Below are 24,805 nucleotides of genomic sequence, written 5' to 3'. Positions count from 1 at the left end.
TTTTGGACATCCTTCTAAGCTGCCGCGAAAGATTAAATAATATCAATAAATATCAGTGATCCCTTAGAATTAGTAAACCAAGTCTCGCGTCGAAATTTCCAACCAAATGAAATAGAAGAATTACCGAGTGAAGTAATGATTAATGTGTCCACAGCCTATTTAATTCCCTACGATGTATAAGGCAACTAATACACAAATGAAATTGAAAAAGATTGAAGTAACCAAACCGCGAGACTCGTAATGTAACCGCATGTTATGGAAGTAAGAATACTTCGCAAGGTTTTTGACCCATATTATTAACCCGGCATCGGTTCAACAAAATAAATTGTGAAATTTCTATTTTTTAGGTACAATGGGACACACGTGAACACATTAAAGACTACCACATATAGAAATGATGATTACAGGTCTAGGAACCGAGGCTGATCGTTTTAAAACTAACACCAAGCTCCAATATCTGATTTCTATTTCCTAAGCGCGAAAAAGTGTCTTTAAAACGGCAAACAGCTTGAGGTGTATGTCGGTAGAAAAACTGTCCTGTTGTGAATATGATGAATGAAATATGAAAAAGAGGATGCTTTCGAAACCCTTGAAAGAAATTTGAGGTAGGACAGAGTTAATTTGAACTACCCGCTTGCCTGGAGCTCAGAGTTTAGATCATTAAAAATATTACCCCATCATGTCATGGACACCTGAACCGGTTATATATTAAGTTAAATGTTCGTCATTTTTATGCAAAGTTTATAGCCAGTAGAGAAAGTACAGCAATGTTTGATGTGAAATATTAATGGAGTGCCTCCAAGGCAACTTGACAATAAGACTCGTTCCACAAAAATAAAGGTCACAGCCGTTCACAAAGGCTCCCTAATCACACGCAACGAAACAGGCACATTCAGCAGTTCCGCAGTAGAGAGTCGCAATGGTGTTTACGTCAGCGGCCAAACGTCAGGAAACTAAACCCTTCAACGAAGAACGATTTTAACAGCAATCACAAAAAAGCAGCTAATCAGTGACGAGGACCAGATATATCATATTTGAAAATTTGAGCATTATACTCTTGAAGATGACCCCTCAAAACATAGCATTATGTCCAAAGTCACGGAGAAATTACAGGGCGTTTTAAGGCGGTTTACTGCAACTTCACACAAAAATGATCATTTTATTGGACCAAATTCTTAGGTTACACTTATTTCTCTCTTATTGAGTACGTGAGGCAGTACCCAGGCTTATAATGATGTAACCGGGTCTTGCTTAAAAGTAAAACTTTCAATGGGTAATGTTTCAGCTTTCAGTTAGCTCAATGGATAGAGCGCTGGACTGTCGTACGGGAGGTCGGGGGTTCGAGCCCCGGCCGGACCAACACCCAAGGTCTTAAAACAAGTGAGAGGAATATGCTACCTTTCTATATCAAGAAATGGTTAGATACTCTAGTCTTCTCGGATAGGGACGAATAAATAGAGGTCCCGTCTCCCGCAGGGTTAGGGATAGGAGACGTGAATTTCCCATGCACGAGATTACTGTGTGATGGATGTCCTCCCCTGGGGTGGTTGCTGGGTGGGAACTGGCCCTGAAAAGCCCAATGGGGAGTGGTCAATTAATATATGTATGTATGTATCTCTCACAAAAACTATCATAGCTTTTGAGTGGATTTTAACCGCCAGTCTTTGTTAAAAATGGGCAGCTATCAACACATTTTTCCAAATTTTCGTTGAACTAACTGTGCTGAGGTAGTTTTTTACCCGTTTGAATATATTTTTGCTCATAGAATAAGAAAGAGGTGGAGATATGCACTCGTCCTCTAGTTTCCCGCCACGAACATGCTCGTTTTTGTGTACAATAACTTGGCTTTTATCTCTCATTGGTCATTATTGGAGGAGGAGATTCTTTACATGTGGACGTGCTATTCAGTGAAACAACTGTGAAACACACAAGAACCTCTGAGTAGAGTGACGTTTGAGGCTCCGATTGGGTGGTTTAAATATGGGATAACCGACGATTTTTTGCTCACAAGTTCAAGATTACAGAATAGAGCCCAAGCCTCGTTTAAGGTGTTCATCCACACCAGGCATAATGGAACATGGTTCCTGTTGTATTTTCAGTTTACAATGTTTGTGAGATTGATAATGCTTCAGATGTTGATGGATTTCCCAGCAGTAAGATGAGGGTCCACAATAGGTTTGGCGGGATGCCGGATTTGGCTATTTTTCGTGGTGATATTCGGGATATGAGCTGAAAACAGAAGCGTGATGCGGGAAATTTTGACAACCAGCGGGAGCAGGATTTCCTATTTTTTGGGGAAGGGATTCGGGAATCGTAAGGAAAAAACAACGGGATATTGGAATTTAGTTTTGTCTTGACTTAAAATTCATTAGCGTTGACTGAAAAAAAATAGTTCTTAAGTGTGTATACCTCCTTTGTAGTCAAGCTATGAGTGTCAAAGGAAGTGAAGCCGGTCAAATTTTGCCCATTATCACTTTTTTTTGTGGTTCTTGTTTTCCGGTTTTACTATTTTCGCCGAGGTATCAAATCACTGAGGTTAGAAGTCAAGATCCTGCACTCATTCCTGTTTTGTTGACGGATCTGACCTTTTCTACTTTTACCTGGACGGACCTGTCGGACCTGGACGATCCTTTGGACTGAGCGTATGCCCGCACCAACTGTATCAAGGTATCCACCACTCTGCATGAACGGAAACCAATGCATTTCTAGATACAGTCGGAAAGATATACAAGGCTTTCTTCGTCCACGAAAAGCATGCAAAGTACGAGCTTTGCAGTTACAATATGCTTTGCAGTTACAAGATGCTTTGCAGTTACAAGAGCTTTGCAGTTACAAGATGCCGTCACACTGCCTAAAGAAACGTTGCAATATCTTCGCCGAAACGAGGCCTCGATTCGCGGTGAAATCCAAAGCTTGCCAAGGTCCCTTAAATGGACCACACGGAAATGTGGCTGAGAAAACAATAGAGTCTGTTTCATATGTTGTACAATCCTCGCAGTAGATATGAACTTCATATATTTCATTGTATCTCAGAGTCTGTTTCATTGTTGCAGTCTGGCCTTCAGAGACTTTATGACCTGTTAGCGCCAATGAGTTATACTTGAACCAACCTCCTGAGCTGCATGACATTAGATGTAGAGAACTGTCACTCTGTGGTCCATCAGAAATCACCTTTATGCACTGCCCTTGAATATGCCAGGAATTTTGGAAACGCTGTCAAGGAAAGTGTAAAGAGGACAAACAACTGGGCGGCATTTTATTATACCAACCCATAGTCGCGGTATCCCGTTCCAGACCGCGCAGCGGCACTCATTGAAATTTCCTTAGCACCACAACTTCCGCCTGGGGTAATTAGTGGCCAAGACGCCCAGCTTATGAGGGAATGAGCACATACCTTTGGAGCTGCAGGTCGTCAAAAAATCGTCCAACAAGAAACGACCATGGCAAGGGCTGGAACGCTCCCCGATTTCTTGTACGAGAAATACATTGTACCAGGGGAAAGCGTTGACCTAACAGGAGATGTCGGCCTTCCTGACGAATATGATACAAGTAGCAGTGCGGAAGAAGAGGAAACCGAAGACCAAGTAGGAGAAGGATCTGTAAGGGTCGCCACTTTCGATGGTGAAGCAAACTTCCTGCTTAGAAGGGTGTCCGCATTTGGTCGTGCTGTTAGATTTAATAGCAAGTTAATGCTTTCTTAAAAGAGACCAGTGTGTTTATATACAATTTCCATGTCCTAAACTCAATGTAAACAACTGACAGAATCGGCTTCATCGCCTGATGGAAACTAGCAGCAAAGCAGTCCAATCTTCGTAAGACAGACAGATAACATCAATCTATCTAATTCCAAAAATACTGGACTTAAAGTATCGAGGTAAATATGTACCGATGCGAGGAGCAAAAAATAAGTAAGCAAAACAGAAAATAGTGTTATGGTCGCTAATTGTGACGTTGAGAACCTGGAACATCAAAACTGACAATAGATAGAAGGTAAGTCATAACGCCTATTTCAATGATCAAGCAAAACATGTCAAAAGTCTCGTAAAAAAATGGGGCGGGATCGGGATCCGAGTGTAAAAAGGGGCGGGATGGCGGGGTTGAGAAGAAAAAAGGCGGGAAAGCGGGATTTGAGAACCCCTATTGCAGACCCTCTAAGATCTGAAGCAGCTCAGAACGCCACAGCTGGGATGATTTTCCAGATTAGGAAACTTGAAGACATTACGCCGGGGAGGTTTTCTGCACCCTTTTAATTTGGTGATTAGTTGCGCCGCCAATAAATCACTTTTCATACCACATGAGTTCGCTTCCAGTTAACTAAAAAAAAGTGCCGTTCTTAGTCTGTTACAATGCTAGTGATATGGCTAAAACCGCAAGGCCAACCTCAGATAACTTTCCCTCAATAGGCGGGAAAGGAACATCTGCCGTAAATATAAATCTATTTGTAAGAACACCGTTTCACAGACGCGGTATGGAAATTGCTCGATCCGAGTAATGGGCTCTTCTCTGTAGGTGCAAGTTAAATTAAAGTATTTGACTGAAGGAGAGTTACGCTGAACTTGGATACTGGGCAAGAGGAGGGAGGGAGAGTGTATTAATCAAGAAACGGTTGAATTAAAGAAATGTGGTAGACATTTTAAACTGTTTGACAGTCAATTTTACATCCGTTCAGGCAAGCCGGCGCAATTAAACCTTGCCCAACCCTAGAGGAATTACTATAAATTACGTGACGTGAATCTTCCACTTGAGAGTCGAGATCTACAGTAGACAAGCGAACATGTGAATCCCGTATTAAATTTGTGTTCAATCAAGGGAAGTTTGTGGTATTTCAATTTGTCGCAGTTCCGAACGGGGCCCTCTGGTTGGAATAGGAAGTTTAGGAATTAAAAGACCCTCAAGAGGAAGATGTCTTTCGTCTATTCATGAGCGCTGGACAAAAAAAAAAAAAAAAATAGAGAAACGATAAGGAATCGTACATCATAAAATCGGATTCCACGCCCCGATGCCCTATCAGTGAGCCACAGAAACTTCATAGCGACACGCGTCCTGTATACTGCTAGGGTCGGCAATGTTTTGTAAATAGAACAATTCTGTCGTGCCGTTACCATGGTAACCAGGCACGAACAATAGTCATTTGCCTTTGTACAGCCGCTGTGTGGAAATGTGCCGAGGTCTCCTACATCCCAAAGTTCATTCCCGATTCCAGACTGATGGGTTTTATTAAGGCCTTCAGGATGTTAATACAAACATTTTTCGCAATGACCCACACGCGTCTGTTTGCAGGTTGAATATTTCGTTCATAGCGATATAGATTTCGCCGAAGTTAGGAGGAAACAATCAAATTTCAAGAAAAGTATATATGTGTGTGATTGATACTTCCCAATTTGGTCATGCCCTGTGCTTAGTGATCGCTCTTTGAATGTGAGTGATTCTGTAGAAAGGAAGCCCTTGAGATTGAAACGAGAAAATGATGGGTCACGATCATTTCCCGTCACCGTGCAGGTGAATTTGAAGTTTTCACATTGATCCACGTGCCAATCAATGCCTTATTGCTGACACTTAGTCCAGCGTAAACTGAGCGTTATACATCAAAGTTATAAATCTCCTCAGTATCGCTTAACCGTTCCTCGTCGATATGTAATAGTTTGGATTATATAGGTTGTCTCAGTTTCTTAGATTTTTAGAAAAATTTTCCACTGCCGGTCATTTCCGTAACACCAATCATTTTTCCATAAACATGTATATTATCGTTATGGCGTGACGCCGTACTTCTCAATGAAATATTCATCGATTGCGCTCCAAAAAATGCGACAATAGGACATTTTTTGATATTTCTGCACATTTCTGTGCATCCATGTGGCTGCCAACAGCTGGGTGATGTGTATGGAATCAGTAAACAGCTTGAAAAGATTATTGTTGAGATTACAGATACGATTTAAAAAATTTAATGAAAACCTTTTGACCCCTCTCTTTATCGAAGATTTCAACGTTATGACAGGTGAGCTGTCCACAGGTATACCTCTCCACAAAACCGTGGAGGTTCGGAACAAAATTTTATTTGTAGAAGGTGAAATTTTTAAGACATGTACATTGTAAATGAATAATCAACAAGTGCGCAAATTTCAGAGTAGAATTCAATCAGTATTATAAATGTTACAGACCTTGTTCTAAGATCATGAATTAATTAAATAAATCTATTGAAAAAGGTCTCTTTCTTGGTATATAGATTGGAGCGAGTTTGACAATTATTACCTGAATGAAGGTCGAATGAGCCTGCGATGCTGCACAATCGGAGCCAATACTGTACTGTACTTAGTGATTGAGTTCTCAGATATATTGTGTTGCTAAGGTAACTTACAGAAATTTTGATATGATGAAAGAGGTTTAAAATAATTCACTTCTAGTCAATAAAATGATGAAACAACTTTCAGAGAAGTGTGATAATTCTAATAAAAAGACCAAGGCCGGATCGGGATGACAAAAACCGATAGACATAACAGTAGAGTATAGATTAAACTGACCCCCAGATTAAATGATATCAACTAACGTTTATATGTAGTAAAACAGAAACTTGGTGTGACCAAGTAAACTAGACGAATTAAACCGATTCACGTAATGGTTAATGCACCCGAAAGCTTTTTAATCTCCCAGCAAATTGAGTTGAAAAAGATTGAAATAACCAAACCGCAGTGCTCTCAATGTATCCGCATGCTGAGGAAGTGAAAATACTTTACATGGTTTCTGACCCATATTATTTCAGGTTTTTTTTTATCCACACCGTCAATTTTCTTTAAAGCGTAACCTTGGGGGAGCAATTTGACAAGATTTTCTGAGCTCTGATAAGGATTGCTCTTGGGGGATAAAAGGTTACCCAATTAAAAAGGAATCATCAACTGAGAAAGTTTGAAATGCGCTGTTAGATAAAGCTTTGAACTCCTCTGCTCCCCTTCCCTCCTACCTCGTTTTATTAAAAACGAAGAAAACCTGTTTCTATTGCCACTTTATCTACAACTTTTTAAGCATCAACTAAAGCTGAATCAGTACATGTTAATAGTTTCTTAATAAGTTGCCACTCCTATAAAGTACCCTCATTTCAATAAGCTAACGAAGGGCTAACGCTCGAAACGTCAGCTTTTTAACTCTTTACGGTGGCCAATTTACAATTTCAACTTAGTTCATATTACCAAATTACCTTGTTACCCCCATCGGTGCAGCACCACAGTTTCTTTAGAAACTTACCCCCATTATTCCCTTTTTTCAGCTGAGATTTTGAAGAAGTGCCCAGGTGCTTATTCGAAGAGTTACGTTAAATGGAATTGGTTCATTAGGTTTCACAGAAGCCATGCAACATGTCAAGATAAAATTCTCTGATTAGATTATTACATTTATAAATAATTCATGATTTCTCTGAATTTTTGCAACGCAGTTTGACGCATCTACGCTGAAATATTTTAGTAATCATGCCGGAATTATAGTCGATCCTTTGACCACAGCATTATACCTAAAAGTAAGCTAGCATAATTCATCCGAGCCTATCAGTGACCGTAAAATAGCTTCAATTAAGGTCTGTCAGATCTCGCTATTCTTACTGCTCGTCAGTTCTGGATCTCGAGGACTCTTTGGATCTGAAGACTGAGAGGCCAGTCTCCGACTGTTTCTAAATATACTAGCTTTTAAAATCATTCTCAGTATTACAGTTTTTCGCCCAAACACATACTTATTTCATTGAAAATGGTTGAGAAACACACCATCTTTACGCCTCTTACAATTGGAAGGTTCTCTTTGCCAAACATATGAGAGAATCGCTCAGACTGGGTGCATAGCATCCCCTCAGCGAGTAAAGTGACACGTCTCTTGGTGGAGGCGTAGTGTTTTACGTTCGCAATGATGTTATGGTGAACAGAAGAGAAGACCTTGAAAGGCCCGACATGGAAGGACTTTGGCTTGAAGTTTTCCCTCCAAAGTCACGCAGTTTTTTAACTGGTTGTTTCTATCGACCTCCAAACTCATCTAATTATTATGATTAAGATTCTTGTTCAAAAATAAATAACACCCTGAACGCTACTGTTTCAAAGGGTCAACAAGTAGTTTAACTTGGGGATTGGAACACCGACTTCGCGTCGAAACACACAACTATCCCAGAATGTGAACATCTTAAATCTTTATTTAAATCACTGCAGTTTACTCAAATCATCAAGGAGCCCACAAGAGTCACCGCGGAATCTAGAACCATGATTGATCCGATCGCTACAAACCATCTGTAAAACATTAAAGTCTCTGGGATCGTCACTGGTGCTAGCTTAAGCGATCATGAAATGACTTTTTGTGTGAGAAAGATCAATTGGAAAAAAGCTCCACCACAACTCAAAACATTTAGAAATTATGCAAATTACAACCCAGATAAATTTCTCGAGGATTTGAAAAACACAGATTTTGTTCTTCCAAATGACCAAGGTAACAATAAGGACGTTAATGAGCTTTGGCAGTCGTTCAAAGAAAAGTTTACCAACATAGCAGAACGTCACGCCCCCACTATTGTTAAACGCGTTAGGGGTTTAAACAATTGTCGTTGGCTCAATATTTCTATCAAACGTCAAATAAAACAGAGAGATTATTTACAGAAAAAAGCTCACACTACCGGACTTCCCTCAGATTGGAAAAGATACCGCTTTCAAAGAAATCCAGTTACCAATTTAATAAGAAAGAAAAAGGAAAAATACAATCGAAGGCTTATCGACGAGAATACTGGCGATCCCAACTCATTCTGGCGAACAGTTAAGAAAATTCTTCCCTCCGAAAGCAAAAAAACCATCTCCAAAACTCAAAGTCGACGGTCAAGTAATAACTGAAAAGAGCTCAATTACAAATTATTTCAACAATACATTCTTAAATACAGCTGTAAACCCATGCAAATCGTTTGTAAATGCTGCATCGAAACTCTCGTCAAGTATATCTTTCACAGAAGCTACGAACGCTACTTTTCTGTTTACTGATAGTTCTGAAACTGCTGTTCTGTCTGAAATCCGACGACTTAAATCAGGAAAAGCTGTGGGCTTAGATAATGTTCCACCAAGACTTCTAAAGGACGCTTCTGCAATAGTAACAAAACCTATTACAGTAATAATTAATGCTTCACTGCCTCAGAGCAAAGTTCCTGACGACTGGAAAGCTGCCTACGTTATTCAATTATTTAAGAAAGGGAGGAAAGACAATGTTAACAGTTATCGCCCCATATCTATCTTACCTACAATATCTAAGCTACTTGAACGAGTGGTGCATACTCAACAAGTGAGCTATTTACAAGAAAACCATCTACTCAGTCCATTCCAATGTGGATTCCGCAAACAACCCTCAAAAAACATTTGCAGCTCTCTCTTACGCGGACACAATCCGGCGAAATATTGATCTGGGTTTCATGACAGAAGCAGCTTTTGTGGACTTGCGTAAGGCATTCGACACAATAGGTCATTCTATTTTGTTGAGGAAACCGCGCTCTTTTGGAATCAAAAGCAAAGAACTGAACTGGTTTGAAGACTATCTGTCTGGCCGCACCCAAGTTGTTGGCGTTGGTGGTGTTCCGTCTGATCCTCTACACATAACATCTGGTGTCCCGCAAGGCTCTATTTTGAGCCCCTTACTCTTTGTTATTTATATTAACGACTTGCCCCTCTGCATTAAGTCTTGTCATGTGCTCATGTACGCTGATGACTACTGTTCTGTTTTGTGCCGGATTTAACTCTAAAGTCATCGAAGATAATCTGAATCAAGACCTTATTACATTGGGCGAATGGCTTCAAGTGAAAGCTTATTTCTTAATACCACCAAATCTGAGGCCATGCTGTTTGGAACTCATTCTAAGCTGTCTAAACATAACGACTTTGATATTACTTTTCACGGACAAAGTTTAACACGGGTGAACAAGTTCACTTATCTTGGTATTATATTTGATGAGGCTATCTCTTGGGCTCCCCACATTCAGCACATTATATCTAAAGCTGGCAAAAGGCTAGGTATGCTATCTCCATTGCCAAGAGATTTAACTTGTCATGCTGCCAACACTTTGTATCTATCATTTATTCGTCCAATATTTGACTACGGTTACACTGTACGGAATTGTTGTAGAGTGAGCAATGCCAGACTGCTGGATAATTTTCAAAGGAGGGCATCCAAAATTGTTTCAAAATCTAAGGATAGTGGTCAGGCTTTAATGGATCTTCGATGGCCTGTATTACAGTCGAGAAGAGACGAACATTCTTTTAAACTGGTTAATAAATGTATTTCTGATAATTGTCCTCAATTTTTTAAGCAATATTTTAATTTTAATAATACCAAAACAAGACAGGGAAATTTGCTTCATTTGTCTCGCGTTAGAACTGAAACAGCCAGGAAATCTTGTTTTATCATGGATGTGTTGTTTATAATAGTCACGTTAATTACAATTTTCTGCAATATTAGCTGTGGTCACACTACAGGCTTTTACCCGGGGAAAATCGTTTTACCTAGGAAAAATTTCCCCTGGTAAATGTACCTCAGGTCTCATTTTCCCTCGGTTAAAAGGTCACACTGGAGAACATTGGACTTTGGGAGGTTTAACGCCACAAAGGATTAAATTTCAGGTCGTGTGTTCAAAATTTTGGCGCAAAAACGGAAAACATGCCTGAGAATCAAACGCATCAAAGAGAGGTTTTTATTCATATTTCATTGCTGCCCATTACTTTATTTCAAAGAGCAAGACGAGCAAGAGTAACTTTACTGCAGCGCCTGATTTCTCGAAGGATTCAAAGACGACGAAGAGCCGCATTTAGTCAATTCAATATTTATTTTTGGATCCTATTCACCAGGGCTCCTATTGATAGCAGAGCTTTACGTTCTGATGGGACTACCCTGATGTTGGGATTTCTATTCATTTTTAAATACAGGTGCCATTCATTCATTCTCTTAGGTATTAAAGGAAACGTCTTGCTATCTATTTTTTTCAAATTAACTCAGCCCTTAGCTACTCTCCGAAACCGAAACAGTCGTGACGGAAATATTCCAAGAATCAGCAAGATTTTCTTTTTTCAAAGGATTGCTGATTTGAGCAAACAAGAGGTTCCAACTAATATGTCGATGGGAACGGGTGTCAATCAGCCACTATTTAAAAACCAGGCGTCAGCGTATTATGAACTTGGGACTGAGTTGCCGGCGGTTTGGATTCTCTGTTCTATACCCTCAAATCGCTTTCATACAAATTTGGTGCTTGATAAGTGACGATCGCTAAAAGTGCCAGAAACACTTGCGCAAGTGTAATTAAATGAAAAACTCTGATCTTTGAAGCCCGGTCCAACAATTCAATGGATGTCACTGTCAAGTTATCTTCGTACTGCACCCGAACTTGTAGCGAAAAATTATAGATCTGTACTCTTAGCGTCGAAGCATAAACTGGTTGATTTTAATTGGACGAGATCTGGCGCCCTTTCACCCACAGGGAATAGGCGGATTCATGCTAACATCATTGTTTACATTTTTGCTCATTTGCATACGGCTTTGCGTAAAGAAGGAAGCATGTTAGATACAAATTGACTTCAGGCAGCTAAAGGGCTAGAAAACCTTAGTACATGGTGAAATTTTTAGCTCTTTGGGTGTAATATTCAAGGAGAAATAGTCCATCAAAAACTGCAAAATTTCTGGGTGGCAAAAGCGCTAATGAGCTCATACATTCTATGTCAAATTTTGAGTTTTTAAACCCGTGTTGCACAAAAAGTATTCCATGCATCACGCTCGTATTCTTTGGCCGATTTAATCGTACTTTGACCTTTCGATATTCAGAACTGATTTATTTTTAGCTCCATCAGAAACTGAATTGCTTATGCTAATGAGGCAAATATTGTAAACAAGGATTCCCCTATACTGCTCCAGCTTATTCACTTGTCAGAGCGGAGTTACGAATCGAAACAAAGGCCTCGCCAGTTATTTTTTGTGCCATTGTTTTGCTTTAGCACACTTTGCCCGCGAGTTTTAAAACCTAGCTATTGAAGAAGCTAAAACCTACAACGGCCGTTTGCGTCCGACTTTCTCCCAAACCATTTAAAATTTAAATCAACAAACATTTTTTTGTCATTGAATACCCCTCGAGTTTTATTGTAGTTTAAGCATTATGACTATGAAGAACATACTGATACATAGCGAGTACTTCGATTCTGAGATAGCGGTCAAGAACTAGAGATTATTCAAATACAACTAAATCAGCTGACTTTTTTTTTTTCGCTTTTACACATCGGACTGTTATCGGAATGTCACTGTCAGGTTATATTTGTACTGCACCCGAACTAAATTATTACTGAGATGGCGATCACAATGAGAAAGGAGTTTATTACACTAAAAAAACTAGAGATTATTCAAATACAACTGAATCAGTTCACTTTTTTCGCTTTTACAAATGGGACTGTCGTCGTGTAGTAAATTAACTTATGAAATTCACAAGGTCGTCGATTTGAGTTTCCATTTATTCTAAAGAGCAGTTATTTGGGATTCGCCCCAGTCTAAATGTTGTTAATAAAATCAAGAAAGCTGTGGAAGCACCATGTAACAGTGCAAGTGTTTCCATCAGGTTCTTTATCGAGTTAAAGTAATGTTTCGCTTAAGTTGTAAATTGCAATAACGTAGGTGCTCTGCGCTCTTTGTTAGACCGCGATCCCAAGATTGCGGCCGACACATGCCGATGTGGTTATCATTTCTAGTGAAAGTCAGATTCAGTGTATGGTTACAATCAGTGATCGGTTTCGGCAGTTCTACGTTCAATAAAACTTGGCTCTAGACAGTGCAAACCTTCGTCAAAATCACTTTTCTGATATGCTTTTTACAAATCAAACGAGAAATACGATACACTTCTGCCTGAAGCCAAAATGAAGTGAGTAGAGAATATTATGACATTCAAGATAACCATAGAGACTCATACATAGCTTTTTCGAATATTTTCCTTAAATCAGATAGCACTGATATTGGCCTCTAATTATCTTTGTCTTCTCTAGATCCTTTCTTGAAAACCAGAGTAACTCTTCTCAATTTAAGCTCATTTGGAAAAATGCCACAGAGAAAAGAATCATTAATTAGGGACGAAAGAAGTGGACAAATATGGTTTTAAGAACTTTTAGCATTCTGACTGGAATACTGCAAGGGCCTACAGATTTGCTATTGTCCATTTGAGATATGTAAGTAGACCTTCAAACTCTCATGATGTCGTCGTGAGACTCACGATTTCAAGACTCATCTCATGGTCTCACGATTTAACTTCGAAATCTCACGGTTTTCCAAAATGAACTAGACGCTCGAGGAGCATTCACTCGGGTTTCATTTAAAGCTATAGCATTCGCACAAAACACGAGTACAATTCTACTATACATTCTATGCATAGCGAGATCTGAATTAATGTACTTTTATTGACACTGTAACAGCATTATGTTCCTGTACAGTGGTCATATTGAAAACTTTTTCGAGTAGCTAACAGTAATCATCATGTCTTCTATTAAGTATACAACTCCATGGGAAAAGCAAACCAACATTCGCGATATATGATTTATCGCTTGTATAATAGTAATATTGGTTATGTACGAAAGACCAAATCATACTTTACAAGTATTGAACCCAATAAAAGCCAATAACAGAAGCAGGATTTTTAACAGATGAGCTAAGCTTAAATATTTAACCTTACTATTCAAGCTGCTTCTGTCAGTATCCTAATCCAAGTCGCTGTTGTTGGCGCCACCGTCGAAGTTGTGTTCACGAACATTGTAATTTTATCAGCAAGTGAGGTGTTCGTCTCCGCGTCATAGTTTGTGATTACATCGGCTGTTCCAGTTTTGCCAGTGTTTTCGTAATTTGAACTCACATATGGCTCATTTGTTATCTCGCAAGAACTAGTATGAGCTTTGCACATTTGGCTAGCTTGCGAGCCATAGAGTTCGTGGACCGGTCCATTCCGAAAACGCCCGACATCATTTACCGTGGGCCCACCAAAAACGGCGTGTGCGTTTGTATGTGAGATGAGCGTATAAGACAGGAATCTTCGCCACATGTTCTTCACCAAACACAGCATTCTGTAAAATTATGTTTTATCAAAGAGCTAGTTCATGACAACGTAACGAAAGTTGTCACACTCTCATCCCCAGTTTCCGCAGTTTAAGCAAGGAACGCCTGGGACCATGACCCCCCTTTTGGCGACAAACAACGGCTTGCAATTTAAGACTCGGGCTTTCCAACGAAAGCCCGATTAATAACAATTCCAATCAGACACGGCCTAAAATCTACTCAATTTACAAAATAATAGTTGCGAATGGGCACGTGCATTTCTCCTCACTGGGAATCTCGGCCTAGCTATTTTTAAACCTCGCTCTGAGTTCCAATAAGAGCGTGAAGTTGCCTTGGAAGGCTTTATTTCATGTGTTCAGTATGGCGGAACGAACTGAGCGATCCTCTGAAAACGTCCAAGACCCTCCTGTCGGTGTTTCATGCAATGATGAGCGCAAAGAAGCGCCACATAATTAAGGTACTTGTTTGTCTAATTTGTGTTACTTAATGCGAAAAGGGCACTAATTAAGGCAGTTTCAACACTGCTACGTATAATTGTTAGCGTTAAGATTCCTTCGTTTTGAACCATTTTAAATCTCACTATTTGGTCCAGAAAACTTCTTTTGTAGTTTTTTATCAGCTGAAACACAATGGGTACATCTCGTTAAAATACTTGGAAAGTTTGCTGATGTTAAAGATTATTCAGATTCATGAATTAGATAATTTAAACTGGGAGGAAAAGTCAAGGTTGATTCAGAGTGACCGGGTGACATGTGCACAACATTTTAGTTACCAATTCAATCAGTTTTTAAGGTGCTTTCTAATGAGCAATGCTGCTCCCTTAGGAAAAATGTCAGGCTTGTTTCAGATTTGAATACCAGCAGAGAGGTTCACCACATATTTGTATACTAATTTGACTTGAAGATGCACCAGTGTATTATTGATCAAATAATCACTTGTGAAAAATCAGTTAATGATCCAGAACTGGGACTGCTTGTCAACAAACCGATTCATAAGCACTCTCCAACTCGCGTAAAAAATCAAAGATGGAATGCAGATTTAATTATTCACAGCCTCCAATGAAATGCACCAGCATTTTACATTCTATTGGCAGTGATGTTTCTGAAAGTGGCATATTAGAAAACATAAAGAAAATTGCAAACATATCAGTAAGCATTAGAATGATATGAAAGAGGTGGATAACATCACTTTTGAACAAATGCTAATTAATCTGGACATCCCTGAACAAAACTACTATTATCTTGCTATTTGATCCAACCTAAATTCTCCCACCATATTTCTGAAAAGAAATCCTAATGAACACCTACAACAGTGTCTGTCTAAGTGCATGGAGAGCAAATATGGATATAATTATGGTTTGTTTTGGATGTTTATGCTTGTGTAATGTACATAATAAATGTATCATACATTTCAAAAGCCCAGAAGGGAATGAGTCAACTTTTTACAACAAGCATGTGAGGGGGCAAAGAGAGGAAATTACAGCATAATTAGAGAGAGATATTGAGAATAAATTTTTAAATAGTGGGGAGATCAGTGCTCAAGAGGCAGTTTACATATAGTTCATTAGCTACCAACAAGGAAAAGCTCTAGAGAGGTGATTTTTATCACCACTTCACCCCCTGAAGAGAAAGCTCAGCTTTTGAAACCAATGAATGAAATAGAAGAAGTGGAGGATGACTCTGAAGACATTCACTCTACTGGTCTTATTAAGAGGTACATAGAAAGACCAACAAGCATAGAGAATATTACTGGCTGATTGGGCTGCATCGTATAATTCACCGCAAAAACTCATTTGGGAAAAAATCTAAAAGTTTGAACACAGATAACCTCCTACTTGAAACAGGGAAAGATGATGATGATGATGATGAATTCGCTGATTTCAACTTCAGACTTTAGGCAAGCACAATGCAAAAATTGCAAAACCAAAGCAGCATATAAAGCCTAGAATAATTAGAAGTGTTTGGTACAATGTGAATTCTTACTCTAAAGAACATTTCCGTGAACTTATTATGCTTTTTACTTGTTGGCAAAATGAAAAAGCTGATTTAATAGGCAGCTAAGCTCTTCATATCAGGAGCATTTCCTTCTTTTGAAAGAAAAAGTAGACAAACAAATGCATCAGTATGCTGTCTGCAGTGAAGATATGAATGACATTGAACAGCGTTTACATGACACAGAAGTTAGTGATTCCCAGTATGACTTAGTAACACCAAATGCGCAAAATGTTGAACTGCAAGATGAAGGAAGCTCTTGGTAATGAAGATTTACATCCTGATTTCAATGAACTTTGACCTTTCAGATGATTTCAAAATTCCTTCCACATCACGCCACAATGAGCCACCTATATTAATCAGTAAATTACCAGATGGTGGTTATCGTGGAATGGTTTAGATTTTAAATAAAAAGAAAAAAGAATTGTTTTTATCACATTTTGCACCAGAGTGAAAGCACAGAAACTCCTTTTTATTGCTTTCTGAGTAGTGGAGCTGGTGTGGGCAAATCACATCTTCTAAAAGCCTTGGATCAGGCAGCCCTTAAGTATTTTAACACAAGAGCTGGCAATGATTTTTGTCAAATTAAGGTCTTACTATTAGGTTCAACTGGGAAAGCTGCTTACAACATTAAAGGTAAAACTATTCACAGTGCATTTGCTATTCCTGCCTAGCAGTCATTGAAAAATTACAAACAATATATCTTGACTTAAATTGACAAGACACCTTGACAACTCACTTTGGAGGCGTCAAATTGATATTCTTGGATGAAATTTGAATGTGTTTGCCATACAGCTTAACAATAGGCTTAAAGATAGTAAGGGTTGCAAAGATGATTTTGGTGGTGTTTCTTTTATCACCATAATGATTATATTGGTGATTTGTTCCAGTTAGAACCAGTAATGGATGACTACATATTTAAACACCTCCAAAATTCAGTTTACACAGTTCTTGATCCAATTCTCTGGCAATAGCACTTTTCAGTGTTTGAGCTCACTGAGATCATGTGGCAAAGAGATAGCAAGTTGTTTGCAGAACTTCTTAATTGGTTAAATATGTGAAGGTAAACACACAGCAAGTGACATTGTAAAATTGAAGGGAAGAGTTGTGTGAGAAGACACAAACAACCCATTTGATGCACCCACCTATATAAACAAAAATTAATGCAAACTAGGGTAGATTAATTTAATGATGAAGTACATAATGTAGCTATAGGAAACAAATACAGAATCACAGCACTAGACAGTGTTATTGGAGCTAACTCTTCTGAGGTTTGAAGAAAAATATTAAGACAAAATTAATTTCCCAAGAAAAACTGAGGAGTTGGTATTGAACCTCTACCTAAATGCTGAAGGTGAATTCAGCATGTAATGAATATGTGAACTGAAGATGGCATAACAAATTCATGGTGCTGGGAATATCATCAAATTTCTGCAACTAAATCAGCAAAGCAAACACTCAGGCATAGTTTGGGTACAGTTTGATCACTCAGATTTTGGTAAAAAAACTAGACATGAGACCAGACATCTCTATACCCAAGGAATTGACCATAGGGCATGGACCCCAGTATAACCAGTTACCATACAATTTTTTGTTGGTAAAAACAAAGCAACTCAAGTTGTCAGAAAACAGTTTCCATTATGCCCTGCAGCAGCAAAAACAGTTCATAGATCACTGAGGGGGATACTGAAACTAAAATTGTTGTCAACTTAAGTACTAAAAGAACCATTCCACCTTTGAAGGCTTATATATAACTGATCTCTGTAAAGACAAAATTGTTATTCATGCCACTGTTGAGAAAGAAATGGAGTGATTAAGAACAACTGCTAAACTTAAACTTTGTATATCACCACTTAATGGCATATCTAGTTCAATTCTAAAAATCTGTTACCTGAATGCAAGATCACTGCGTAGACACAAGGCATATGCAAAGACTTAAACTATTCAAGTTCTAATATCATTTTTTTTGCAGATACAAGATTTAGTTCCCAAGATTCTTGTGACAAATATAACATAGTTGGTTAAATAACATGTCTTTAAAAATGACAGTCCACATACATACAGTCTGTAGTCTTGGATCAAGACCTTTTGGTGGTACAGCTGTGTTTAGCAAAATCCCATATTGCCCTGGATATCCCTACTGTCACAATGTACATGGTATTGAAATAACTGGGATTGTAGTCACAATTTGTGAGAACTGTACAGTCTTGGGTATTTATTGCTCTCCAAAAATTCCCAGAGGACAACTTTGTCAGGCAGTCTCAGAAGTGTTAGATACCATTTTGACAGAGAACAACATTATTATTGGAGACTTAAATGTAAATTGCCTTATTGAGGCAGACATTAGCTACCTTTGTGGAATTTACTATTTAGAGATAAATGTTAGAAACAGTTGATATCAACATACACAACTTACAATAGAAAATTAATTGATCATATAATTATTTACAAACATCTCACTTAACTATACAAGCAGGTGTTTTAGAGACTTCACAGATCATAACGCAATATGGATCTCATTTCTTAGTGCTATTAACTGATTATTTTTTTATGGAAAATCCAGACAGATTTAAAGACAAAAAAAAAGAAATTGATACCCCGTAGTGATTCAAAGAATGCTAATAAACTCAGTCAGCCAGAGTCTTGGTCACAAGGCAAGGCTGTACATTTTTGTCAAATGAAAATTAGCCAATTAACATACATGTATAGATTCATATTTGAAACAGACCACACAAATGACAAGATTGCTTTCATTTAATTAGAAATCAGCAGTAATAGTACTAATATAAGCAATAATAATTAGAACAATAATTTTCATAATAATAAAGTAAACAAACTGTCTTTGATTTGATAGCTAGTCAAGAAGTAGCTTGTGAAATGTGAGTCATTATCCAGTATCACCAGTTGTTACGAATTATTTTACTAAATCCATTTAGTAGACCTGTTTTTCATAGGACTATCATTGTAGTACTGTTACAATTTCAAAATTCATGTTCCTTTTTTCCCCTTCTCTTCAAATAGACTTCGTTCAGAGGCATCACTTAGAGAGGACATGTGTACATTACAGCAGCACTGTCTTACAGTTCTCCTGCGATGAAGAATACAGCTTACTGAACACTCTCTCAAGATTACATCAAGTTACTTCTATCAGATAACCACAGCAAAACAACATACTGCATGCACAATGCATGTTACTTCAACTACAAAGCTATACTTGGATCACTTTAATCTGCACTTTTATTTCATACAGATATTACATGATACAGATATTTTATTTTATACGGATTCCATGAACGACTTCATCATGCATACCTGAGCTTTAAGAAGTTCTTGGACAACACTCGAGTATGTCTCCCGCCATATTTCGCATTGTTGTCTAGTTCTCGCCATTAACTTGGATGACGTGACACATTGTGCACGCTGTCGTTTAGCCTGCTTCATTGTTCTGCTTCGTAGGCACGCTGTTGGTTAGTTCACCTTGTTGTCACACGGTTGGCGCATATATTTAACGCGGCTCTTTTTTTTCCCGCTCGTTCTTTTTATGTATGTCTCTTGCCTTCGATCAATAAACGTCTTCTCTTGCTCGGAGTTTCGGCTCAACTTATTGGCGTCCGGCAGACGCGATTGTGACTTTCGTCAGCTTCTGCAGATGGGAGCTTTCTTTCGAGTTTTTCGTTTATCGGGCATCGTAAGGGAGTTAGAATTGGAGTAATATTGTTAAGTTTATCACATTCACAAATGCACTTTCAATACGGCCTTCGCAAGCTTTATAATTGAGAGAATTCGGAAACGTAACCATTGGCAACGTTTATCACAACAGGTTACTCGTAACACTCTTCGTTTGCTGCTACAACGGAAATAACAAGATCTCAAACATTTAAAATTCTGCCCTGTACACCATTAAAGAAAAGCAGCGTGTTAATCGGGAGCTCTTTTCATAACCCATAGAATCCTCGGTCAATACGGAAAGAAGTGTGGGTAGAAACACGAGACGTAGTCGAGTGTTTTTCCCCCTTCTTGAGAAAAAATGAAATATATTTGTAGCGCGGCAGTTCAAATTTAACACTTGCCTGAAGGTTTTAGTTTTGGTGTTCAGTGAATTGTTCTAAGTGAAATCCGGCCGAATTAAAGCTTATACATAGAAACTTGCAAGTTTCTTCACGTGATAAAATAGGGAACAAAATGCTCGAGGCGTGTGTTTTATGAATGGAAGATACCTGGATGCAAAGGAACATGAAAATTGCTCAGGATGATAGCGCCGTAAAACTCGACTGCAGTGACTGATGTGGCCTTCCACTTAACGCATCAGAAAGGATATCAGAGCAAGCTCTTAGCTGTTCACTCGAAAGGTAGACGATGTAATTTCTGAGGCTTACTTCACTGCGATGACCAGAGATGGCCATGATGAGCTAGTCGAGATAGACCCCAGTATGGCCGCAGTCGCCCAGACCTCATAAATTTTAACAGTTATGCTAGTTTAGTTTTTTTTTTTAATCGACTCGTGAATAAATTACACAACCCGCACGGATCGCACAAATCGACATGTCAGTTTCACGAATCATTATGATCCGTCATTTTGGACAACCCTCTAAGCTGCCGCGAAAGATTAAATAATATCAATCAATATCAACGATCATTTAAAATTAGTAAACCAAGTTTGCGTCGAAATTTCCAACCAAGTAAAATAGAACAATTACCAAGTCACGTGATGATTAATGCGCCCGAGACCTATTTAATTCCCTAAAACGTATAAGGCAACTAATACGCAAATAAAATTGGAAAAGATTAAAATAACCAAACCGCACGACTCGCAAGGTAACCGCATGTTGAGGAAGTGAGCACCCTTCACAAGACTTTTCACCCATATTATTAACTCTGCATCGGTTCAATAAAATAAAATGTGAAATTTCTATTTTTTTAGGTACAATAGGGCACACGTGAATACATTATGGACTGTCACATATAGAAATAAACTTTTATAATTTCCAACTGCCTTTAATTCATTTCATGAGAAAAATCTTAGCCAAAAACAAGGTAATTTCTGTAATTAACGCTAAGTCAATGCTCTCAAAAAATGTGGAACGTTGACTTGTCGATAGCACATGGCACTGATAACAACGCACGAGGAATTAATTATTGCAGTTTTCGACAAGACTGATGATTCAAGACCTGAGGCGGATCGTTGTAAATACAAGCTCCAATGTTTGATTTTAATTTCCTTAGCGTGGAAAAGTGTCTTAAAACGGCAAACAGCGTGAGATGCATGTTGTGAATATGATAAAAAAAATATGACAAAGAGAATGCTTTCCAAACTCTTCAAAGAAAATTGCGGTAGGACAGAATTCATTTTAAATACCTGCTTGCCTGGAACTCAGAGTTTAGATCATCAAAAGTACCACATCATGTCATGGACACCGGAACAGGTTATATGAGTTAAATGTTGGTCATACGTATGCAAAGTTTATGGCCAGTAAAGAAAATACAGCAATGTTTGGCGTGAAATATTAATAGAAGTGCCTCCAAAGCAACATGACAAAAAGATTCGTTCCGCAGAAATAAAGGTCACAGCCGTTCACAAAAAAATTATCTGATCCCACGCAACGACACAGGCACAATCAGTGTAATGTGTTCTGATCGACGGAGCCGGACAGCCCAAGGGAGTTCTGGAACACGTATCGTCCTTTCCTTCATAGCAAACAAAACAGGCTGATGACATTATTCTTGAAGAAAACAATCAGGTCATAACTGATAAGTGTGAAATTGCCGAGCTTTTATATCAACATTTTATTAAGATCACGGAGAGTGTGAGGGCGGTGAGCGAAGAGGAGTACGGTAAGAATTTTGTAAACCATCCAAGTATTATAGCAATACTACAACGTAATACACCGATTTCAATAAAATGGCTGCCGCTCAGCCGAAGAATGGGGCAAGCACTGAAACGAGGTATTTTAGGACTCGGCGGGCCTCACAGATAGGACTTCGCGGTCAAACATACACTGTTGTGTTCCTCATTCATTGTACTTAAAAAGGAACTACTGGGTCCAACGGAGAAAAACTTGGTTTCTTTAGCTTCCCAAAACAAGCGTCACTTAAAAAGGTCTGACTTGCCAAGATCAGAAGAGACCCCGGCAAAAATTTAAACTTGAACGACAACACGAAAGTATGTTCACTCCATTTCGAACTGTGCGAAATGGAAAAATGTTTTGGTGGGAAAATGTCTTTAAAAAGACGTAATGAAATATTTCCTACGAAGTTTAGCTGGCCGCGTACCTCACCAAGAAAGCGACCAGCTCCTTGTCTGAGGACGGATCCAGTAGTAAATGAGCGTTTGAAAAGAAATCTGGACACCGACTCAACAACAACAAATAGCGCTATCGAGGAGAGCCTTTCCGCTAGTGCTGTTGAGGACATTAGGGACCTTCAGATCCGACTACGACTTCGAGTACGAGAACGAGATTACCAAAGTGCAACTAGCACGCATGCGCGATAGCGTGAGCATGTCACGCAAACTCGTTCTGTCTTCAAAATCTCGCTGCCGTCCTTTTAAGAACTACGAGATTTTCAAGAAGACTCGTTCCTCGAGTACGACTGAGTTAAGGCGGGTTTAAAGGTTAGTCTCTATAGCTCTTTTTACAAGTTTCAAGCGACTCATACATGCACAAAGTCTGCATTAAACAGTTACTAACAAATTGTTATGTTTCCACGTTAGAAATTGCTTTTCAAGAACTGTGCTGTACTTTAAGTTCAAAGTCATGTGACGCGAGTCAAGTCAAAGTGATCGTATGACCAGTAGGGAAAGGACGGAAATTTCTCGTTCACCGTTTCGAAAAGCAACGAAAACTCGACTTCATCGATGATATCCTCCATGAACATAAATGCCAGAGCATCTTGTGTGGTTTGTCTGCTAAACATTTCCACGACCGACAAAATGTCGCCACTCCGTACTCACAACGACTACTGAAACATTTTTGTTACGAGCTGACGGCGGCGACGACCGTGTTTACGACAACTAAGCCCCAGGACTCCCGCGCGCAAAAATCGTACTCGTACTCGTACTCGTACTCTTAGTCGTATCTGAAGGTCCCTATTGAGTTTCAAAGTGCTACGACAACAGAATTCTACACGGAAGAAATTAATCAATTAAAACTGGACTTAGAACAACAACAAGGACAAATAACCACTTTGTGTAAGAAAAAGGGCGATGCCTTAAGAGAAATCAAGCGTTTAAAACAACACGCCGAACTTAATGAACTTAGCGAACTTTGGTCAGCTTTCTCTTCGTGAATATTTGGTTTGGTTCTGGATCAATGATATTCGTATCTTTTCCTTTGGAAATATACTCTTCCACACTAAAAATAACCGAAAAATCCGGCCTAAACAACAGACTTACAAGCTATCGAGGTTCAAAAAATAGGGGCTACAAAAACTCTAACTCACTGTTTTACTAGTTATGCTTTTGTAGTCAAACCTTTTGCACGATCACCCCGACCCTAAAGCAAAAATCTTAATTCATAAATTTTCCTCAGAGATGGCTTCCGACCTTCTAAACGAGCACCAGGAATATCCCACTCGTATGGTTTCTCAGAAAACGCCATGGTTTCATCCTAAAACACCTCGTTTTCGTGGTCGCCCCATACTTTGTCCGACAGGCAGCCATTCTATTGAAATCGGTGTATAGCAACACAAGTTTCTAGTTCCAGCACACTAATCAAATACAGATCGAAAGCCTCCTAATGGAATTCAATTGTCGCAAATCGTGTGGCCATGACATGATGACACCTAGGCTTGTAAAGGATTCGGCGGCTGTATTATCTAAACCTATTGCAAGCATTTTAAACTCGTCGATTGACCACGGTGTGTATCCGAGCGAGTGGAAAAAAAGGTCAGGTAAGACCCTTGTTTAAAAAAGGCGATGAATTCAACAGGACCAACTATAGGCCCGTTAGAGTCCTAACAGTTCTCAAAAATGTATACGAAAGGCTGTTGATGGTACAAATGAAAGACTTTTATCGCGCCATCTTATCTGATTTCATCAGTTCTTATAGAAAGTTCTATAGTTGTGAAACAGCCCTGTTACGTCTGACAGAGGATTGGAGGAGCACGCGCGATAGGGGGAATTGGTTGGTATGGTGTCCATGGATCTTTCTAAAACGTTTGATCTTATACAGCACGACCTATTGTTGGCAAAACTCAAGGCTTACGGTGTTGGTGAGAAAGGCTGCGCGCTTCTAAAGGATTATCTAACTAGAAGACAGCAGAGAGTAAGAATTGGAGTTACGTACTCCAGGTGGCAGAGCATAGGCCGAGGTGTGTTGAAGTCCTAAATGTAATAACATTCCTAAATGTAATAAAGTCCTAAATGTAATAACACTTGGTCCTAAATGTAATAAAGTCCTAAATGTAATATCATTTGGTCCTAAATGTAATAAAGTCCTAAATGTAATATCATTTGGTCCTAAATGTAATAAAGTCCTAAATGTAATAACATTTGGTCCTAAATGTAATAAGCCTCTGATGCAGTCGTTCGACTGCGCTAATGCATTGTGTTATAGCGGACATCCAACATTGAGGTGTTAAAGTGACAGCTGTTGCACCGAAAAATCCCCTGACCAGTATTCATGTCACATGGCGGGCTCGCTGATATCAACCAGTATCTTTCTACTTACTAGTCGCAAGTCGAGTAGCATTGGCTGGAGACTGTTACTGACAGCTTCTAATGACAGCTGGCGAAACAATGAGTACGCTCACCA

The 24,805-nt window shown here is 39.0% G+C and overlaps 1 protein-coding gene and 2 long non-coding RNA genes across 3 annotated transcripts in view; 1 reads left to right on the top strand and 2 right to left on the bottom strand.

Annotated features, from left to right (window-relative positions):
- Positions 1 to 24,805, bottom strand: part of LOC148742493 (uncharacterized) — a 307,714-nt gene that overhangs the window by 142,310 nt on the left and 140,599 nt on the right. The window lies entirely within an intron of this gene.
- Positions 1 to 24,805, bottom strand: part of LOC111334734 (uncharacterized) — a 178,721-nt gene that overhangs the window by 37,588 nt on the left and 116,328 nt on the right. The window lies entirely within an intron of this gene.
- On the top strand, positions 13,215 to 19,643 carry LOC148742498 (uncharacterized). The gene is made up of 2 exons (XR_015999797.1): positions 13,215 to 14,521; positions 19,077 to 19,643. It is a non-coding gene; the product is annotated as an uncharacterized LOC148742498 (long non-coding RNA).

Source organism: Stylophora pistillata, chromosome 1 (assembly GCF_964205215.1).
Source record: "Stylophora pistillata chromosome 1, jaStyPist1.2, whole genome shotgun sequence".
Classification (NCBI taxonomy): Eukaryota; Metazoa; Cnidaria; class Anthozoa; order Scleractinia; family Pocilloporidae; genus Stylophora; species Stylophora pistillata.
Note: the sequence above shows the minus strand (reverse complement) of the source record. Positions and strands in the feature narration are given on the sequence as shown.